This window comes from Callospermophilus lateralis, chromosome Y (genome assembly GCF_048772815.1).
Source record: "Callospermophilus lateralis isolate mCalLat2 chromosome Y, mCalLat2.hap1, whole genome shotgun sequence".
In the NCBI taxonomy this organism is placed as follows: Eukaryota; Metazoa; Chordata; class Mammalia; order Rodentia; family Sciuridae; genus Callospermophilus; species Callospermophilus lateralis.
In genome coordinates, this window is record NC_135326.1 from 973039 (window position 1) to 980234 (window position 7196).

Here is a 7196-nt window from a genome sequence, read left to right on the forward strand (position 1 = left end):
GAAGGCTTCCCAATCCCACCTCTGCCTGCAAAAGACTCAGCCTCTACAGCCACCATCATTGTCCCTTTTGGACCCCTCTACAACTGTACCAGCCATTGGAGAACCCCAGATCCCAGCTGGGAGCCTGTCATCCCAGGCTGGAGGCTGAGGCCAGAGGATGGCAAATTTGAGGCAAGCCTCTGAACTTAGCAAGACCCTGTCTTAAAAGTCAAAAAGGGCTGGGACATAAAGCAATGGCCAGCACCCATGGATTCAGTTAGGTCCCAAACACAGGGGTGAATCGCACACCCACTGCACTGGCGCTCAGCAGCCTAGGGTCAGTTCTGGTGGCCGGCAGCCGTCATTCTTCACCCTAAGGGGGAAATTCTCCACTCAGGATGCATGGTGGTGGCGACAAGCTGCGAGGATCCAGGGGCTGCCTCGTACACCACCCGACTCCAAAACATTTCTCCAGTCAACCAGGGAGACCCTTTAGGTGACATTTCCCCTGGGCAGCATCCCTGAAAACCAGCGGCTCCGCAGTCGACTGAGCCCAGGGTGACCAGCCAGGGGCCATGGAGGTCTGGGGTGTCCCAGAGCAGCAGCACTGGCCACCGGGCGGGGGACAGATGTGCCCTGCCCAGAGGGTCCCAGCTGTGAGCAGGGAGGAGGTATGGACCTTGGCCATCTGGGCCTCAGGAGACCTGCAGCAGAGATGCACTGTCGCCTCCTAGCAGTTCCCATGGGCTCCGTTGTCTCCTCATGGCAGGCAACCAGGAGGCTGCAGCATTCCCTAGAGGATGCACTTGCTTAGCACTGTCCTGGTTCTGCCCATTTCCGGTACATGCCCCTCTCCAGAGGCATAGTCATGCTCCCCCTGGCCCCCCAGGCTCCTGCCCAGCCCACGCCCTGCCCACACCCACCCTGGAGTGTAGCCTGTTCCTGCACCGCCCACTCCCCCACCCCTGGTTCCTGGCCACTTCCCCCAACACTCCTGTGCAGCCCACTCCTTCCCTCCCTGGACGTAGCCACGCTTGCCAGGCTCCTTTGCTGCATGCTCCCCATCAGGAGAGGAGTAGAGCATCAGGAGGCGCCCATGGGGAGCAGTTTGGAAAGGGGATGCCTGTCGTAGGTGTTGTCTGGCATAGGGGAGGGGGACGGCATGGAATGGAGCTTGGTGCAGTGGGATGTGTCTGTCATTCCAGTGCCTCAGGAGGCTGAGGCAGGAGGCTTGCCAGGTGCAGGCCAGCCTTAGCAACCAGTGATGCCCCGTCTCTAAAGGACTCAGACAGTCTGCGGGTAGGCATGTCTGGGTTCAGTCCCTGGGACCACAACCCAGGAAGGCACATAAGGGGTTCTCAGTGGAGGTTGCCCCGCCATGCCCACCCTCAGCCTCTGGTCCTTGTCTACAAGATCCCAACGCCTGCTCTCTGGAGACCCCCAAACCAGATCAAGGTGTCTGTCTGACATTGACTTTGATACTTAACAAGTGCAAACCTGAAGAATCTTCTTTAAGCCCTAGACCCACCATAAGGTGCTCCCTGTAATCCCATCAACCTCTGCGCTGTCCATGCCACTTCATTTTGGAACTGCACACGGAATACCTTGCTCCCCCGGTGTTCAGCATATTATTTTTAATTTGTATTGAGATTTAGTCAGGGGTGGCCGATCTCAGAGACACATTCAATTCCTATTTTTTGAGACAGAGATTTGTTAGGTTGCTGAGGCTGGCCGTGAACTTATGGTCCTCCTTTCTCAGCCTTCCAAGTTACTGGGATTAAAGGTGTGCACCAAGTGAGAACACATAGGACAACCTGGGCTCCCACCTGACTTTGTAGACACAGCCCTTCTCACTGTGGCTGCTGTCGGGTGGCAGAAAAAGAGCTGAGAAAATGGCAGAGGGCACCAGGGCATCCAGGGGCAGCCCTCAATCAAGAAGGAGGCACAGTTGTAGTGGGCGCTTCCCCTGCCCCAGGCACCTGCATCCTGGGGCATCTCTGACCCTTCCTCCTCTCCACCCCAAGGTGACGGCCACACGTGCCACCTGCCTGTGGCCCAGCTGGTCTCTAGCCTCCTCTCTGCTGTGGCCTTGTCTGATGAAACTCACCTCCCCTCTTCAAACATCTCCAGCGCCCTGTGGCTCTACTGAACTCTCAGCCACATCCACCATCAGTCTTTTTTTGGTCTTGGGGATTGAACCCAGGCATGCTCCTCCCCTGAGCTCTGTCTCTAGCCTTTATTTTTTGTATTATATTTAGAGACAGGGTCTCACTGAGTTGCTTAGCACCTCACTAAGTTGGTGAGGTTGGCCTCCACCTTGCCATCCTCCTGCCTTGGCCTCCAGGCATGACCCACCAGAGCCTGGTGCTTCATCTCAGGTCCGTCTGGAGCCCCACTCTGTGCTCAGAGCCTGGGCACCTCCTCCTGGATGCCTAGGGCAGTATCCCTTCAGCATAAGCAGAGGTGAGGGTCTCCTGCTGCCAGCACTGTCCCTACAGAACCCCATGGTGGGTCAGCAGGCTGTGTGCTCCTGGCTCCCTGCTGAGGGCAGTAGGCATCTTTTTCCATATCCCCCGCACCCAGCACTTAGCAGGTTCATGAATATCCAATGACACAAGGACCTTGCCTACCCTGTGATCTGAGAATGAGACCCATGGACAATGGAAAGACCCCAAGGTCCACCGGTGCCCGAGGCCTGGGAACTGAACCTGCTGACTGGGGGAGGGTACTGCACTCGCCGGTTGAGCTCATGCACTATGGACGCCTCCTTGTTGCCGGGCACAACCATCTGCTGCTCCTTCAGCTCTTTGGCAACCTGCATAATGCCCAGAGCAAAGAATGGGCTCAGAGCTAAGTTCAGAGAAAAAGGTCTTGAGCTGCTGGACACTTAAAGGGCTTTTTCTGCAGCTCTACATCTTTACACAGACATTAAAAATGCCTTAAGGGCCGGTGGTGCACCCCTGTCATTCTAGTGGCTTGGGAGGCTGAGACAGGAAGATTGCAAGTTGGAGGCCATCCTCAGCCACTTAACAAGGCCCTGAGCAGCTCAGGGAGACCCTGTCTCCAGATGAAATCTAACAAAGGCTGTGAGGTGTCTCAGGAGTGAAGTATCCCTGGACAAACAGGGTTCTGTATGGAGAAAACCAGACAATGTGTGATTTTCCACTCTGGCTTCAAGTTCTCAGTCTTGCTGCTGAGGTCTGAGCTCCATCCATCTGTCCATAATGCTCTGAACTGTCTCACCAAGGTGGGTGGCCAATCTGCATGTCACAAACCACCATGGTGACAAAGCAACAAGCCGAGGCCCCACCCACACTTACCCAGTTGGTGGTCTTGGGGATTGAATCCAGGCATGCTGCACCCCTGAGCCCTGTCCCAAGCCTTTTTTATATTATATTTAGAGACAGGGTCTCACTGAGTTGCTTAGCACCTCACTAAGTGGCTTAGGTTGGCCTCCACCTTTCAATCCTTCTGACTTGGCCTCCAGGCATGACCCACAGAGCCTGGTGCTTCAGCCTCACTCCCACTGTTCTTGGGCACACAAAGAAAAAAAACAAACAACAAAAAAACTGGTTTCAAAACGTACTGAAGTCCACAGTATGGACTTATCTAAACAGAAAAAAAGAAAAAAAAAAAACAATTATACTGAAGCCAGACAGTGGCACAGGCCTGTCATCAGCAGCAGCTCTGGAGGCTGAGGTAGGATGACTGTAAATTGAAGGCCAGCCTCAGCCACTCAGCAAAACTCTGTTTCTAAATAAAATATAAAAAGGGCTGGGGATAGGACTCAGGGATTAAGTGTCCCTGAATTCCATCGCTGGTACCAAAAAAGAAAGAAAAAAAAATGCAGACTTCCTGTGTTCACGCTGGACACACCTGGAAATGGATGACCACAGCAAAGACAAAGATGGAGGCAATTAGGATCATGAGGTCAGGGAGATTCTGGCAGGCGAAAGCCTCTCTTAAGGGTTTGGACTTTGTGTGCATGGCCCAGAGATGGAATAGTGCAGTGATTCCCCCCTCCAATTCCATGGCTGTTGGCAGAGGAGAACACAAATGAGAAGGGAAGAAGCTGGACTCCGCTGCGGCTGGACTCCAAGGGGCTAGACTTCACTGGGTCTTGGGCCTCCTCCTGGCCAAAGTAGATGCAGGAGAACAGAATCAGCAAGGAGACTCAGTCAGGTGACTCACGACACCCACAGTCATGGGGTCATTTTCTGGATTTTTTTTTGGAACCAGTGATTGAACCCCGGGGCCCTTGGCCACTGAACCCCAACCCCAGCCTTCAGAAAATTGTTTTCTTAGTGCCTGCTGGAAGGCTACACAATTTTCTTTAGCCATTATTGCCAGGATTCTTACCTTAAGACAAAAATAGAAGAATTTCCAGTATTACTAGAAACCTAATGAGACTTCAGAATTACAGCTAGCATCATCACAGCTGTTGCTGTTCTACTGCTGCTACTACACCTTCTACAATAGCAATCACACAAAATGTATAAACTGATGCATCAATGAATAATGTAACTCAACAAGTAATGCTCAATCAAGAGTTGATTTACTTTTAGAAGGAATAGACATATTAATGGATTCCTCTGCTTTAACCTGTTTACAGAACTTGCCTGGACTATATATCACTTATGAACTAATCTACTGATACAACAAATTGTAATAGTATCAAAGTATCTTTGCTGACGGTGTCATCGGTGGAACAAATTTTTCCAAGAACTTCTTACTTGGAGTCATCAATTGCTTGGTATTGTGGCATTTTGTATCATCCTCCTTCTGTTTTTGGCAGGTTGTTTATGGTAAACCACTATGGTCACTAAATATATTGGGCCAGAAGTCAAAGATGGGTAAGATTCAATTAAAATGGTAGGAACCTAAACCAGGAGGCTGACGATTTGAGGTCAGACCATCCAATGACAGGTAAGGACCATATGCAGTGTTGGACAACCTAAAAAAGTCATGGTACCTAAACTACATACTTGTTGTTTAATAAAACAAATGGGAAGAGATGTTGGGGAAAACTAATCAAGTCAAGATGTCACCTGGCAGTTTGCCAGGAGGAGTGGTTTTGAGGCAATGCCACCCAGCCATTAGGATGGTAAGAATTTCTTATTGGCTGACTGCTGTATCTAGATAATGATAATTGAGTCAAGCAGTGTGTAATCATTTAGTTATATATACTTCTGCTGTTCCACAATAAAGCAGTGCCTGCTACCTTGAGTTCCCACTCAGTTCCTGCTGAGTTCTTCCACAGTAAAGAAGTTCCCGCTTAAACCTTCAAGTTGCTTGTCACCTCCCGGTTATTTTGCCCAGCCAGATTGTGGCACTACAAAGCCCTCTCTTTACTCTTATCACATCATTTTACAAGGTACCTCATTAAATTGCTCTTAGCCAATTCACTTTCTAAAAAGCTCACATTTCACATACAATAAATAAATTTCTTTAGCTCTACTCTTTTAACCTGCACTTGATAGCATACGGGAATTCTTTAAGTTTCACTGTCAGCAGAATAGGACAAATTAAGTTTTGTGATCCATTTTTATGAAATAGCAGAAGAGAAAGTGTTACATCAAGGACAGTGTGAGTTTAATTTTCTATATCATTTAAAATTACTTAAGTGTATGCCCAAGGAAAACTAATATATTGATCAGGTATAATTAGCTTCAATGTAAATGAAACCTTAGCATGAGTTGTTTGCATATACTAGAAAAAGAGATGTAAGTAAAAATAATCTACGGAAGTTTATAATGCTTATCTATCACACAAGAAATCAATGGGATAATAATAAAAAGAGACAAAATTTGATGTGTATCAGAAAAAAATATATTTTAGTGAAAAAAACTTTTAAATTTAATTGTGGCTTTAAAATACTCTTCTATATTAGATTATGTAAATACCCATAATTATTTTATTGTAGTTAGCAAAAGAGAAAATGTTGCATCCTGGTCATTCTCCAGAAATCTGTCCAGGTCACAGACAGGTAGATGGACAGCACTGTTACTCACCCTGTGCAGGCAAGCAAGGAGCTTCCTGTCCCAGCCACATCAGAGGAAGATAAAAGACAAGCACCAGTTCACCTGCCAAGTTATGAGGGTGGATCTAGAGACCAATGCCCAGAGACACATTATTTTTAACAAATGCAACCCTCACTTCCTCAGCCACTGGAACTGGAGCATGGGTCTACTGGGGGAGTGGCCTATCTGCCCTATGACCTCTCACCCACCTACCAGCACCACTCAGCATGGTTGCTAAGAAGTGCACTCTTTGGCTTAGTGCACCAGGCATGCTGGGTCACAGTGAATACATCATCCTTCTGTCAGCACTCAGGGACCCCTCAGTTCCACTGTACCTGGGAGGGAGTGGAAGGGGAAAAGAGGATGGGAGGATATACTTTAATATGTCTATTTATAACTATTTACTTATTGTATATTAATATGTGTTTATATATGTATATATTTTACATATTTATCATGTCTTTATATGTGTGTATATATTTTATGTGTGTATATACATACATGCTTATGAACTTTATACTTCTATGTGTATATGGATACATGACTTGAAAATAGAACTTATATCATCTTTATTTTTTTGAATACTCTTTCTTCCTTATTTATAACTCTGATTTGGAAGCATAGAGGTAATAATTTAATTTTCATGTCTCATAAATGCTCCTTTCTTTTGTCCCATAATACATATCAGTCAAAGAAAAAAATGCAATATTCTACAGTATGATTACTGGAAGCATTCTGGGGTTTTATTGTTAGTACTGGTTCTGTTTTTTTAGCATATACTCTTGCATTTCTTTCTTTTTTTATTTTTTGCATTGTCTTTTCTTTTTTTGCCAGTGTTTCATAAAATTGATTTTACAAAATAAATGTCAGTGGAATGCATTACAATTCTTTTGACACATATACAGCAGACTTTTTCATATCTCTGGTTGTATATAAAGATTGTTGACACCAATTCATGTCCTTATACATTTACTTTAGATAATGATGTCTATCACATTTCAACATCCTTGCTAGACCCCTGACCCTTCTTTGCCCTCCCACCACTCTGCCCTATCTAGATTTTATCTATTCCTCCCATGTTTCCCATTCCTACTCCTCTATCAGTTAGCCTTTTTATATCAGAAAAAAACATTCAACATTTGTTGTTTTGGGATTTGCTAAATTCACTTAGCGTTATGTTCTCCAATGGCATCCATT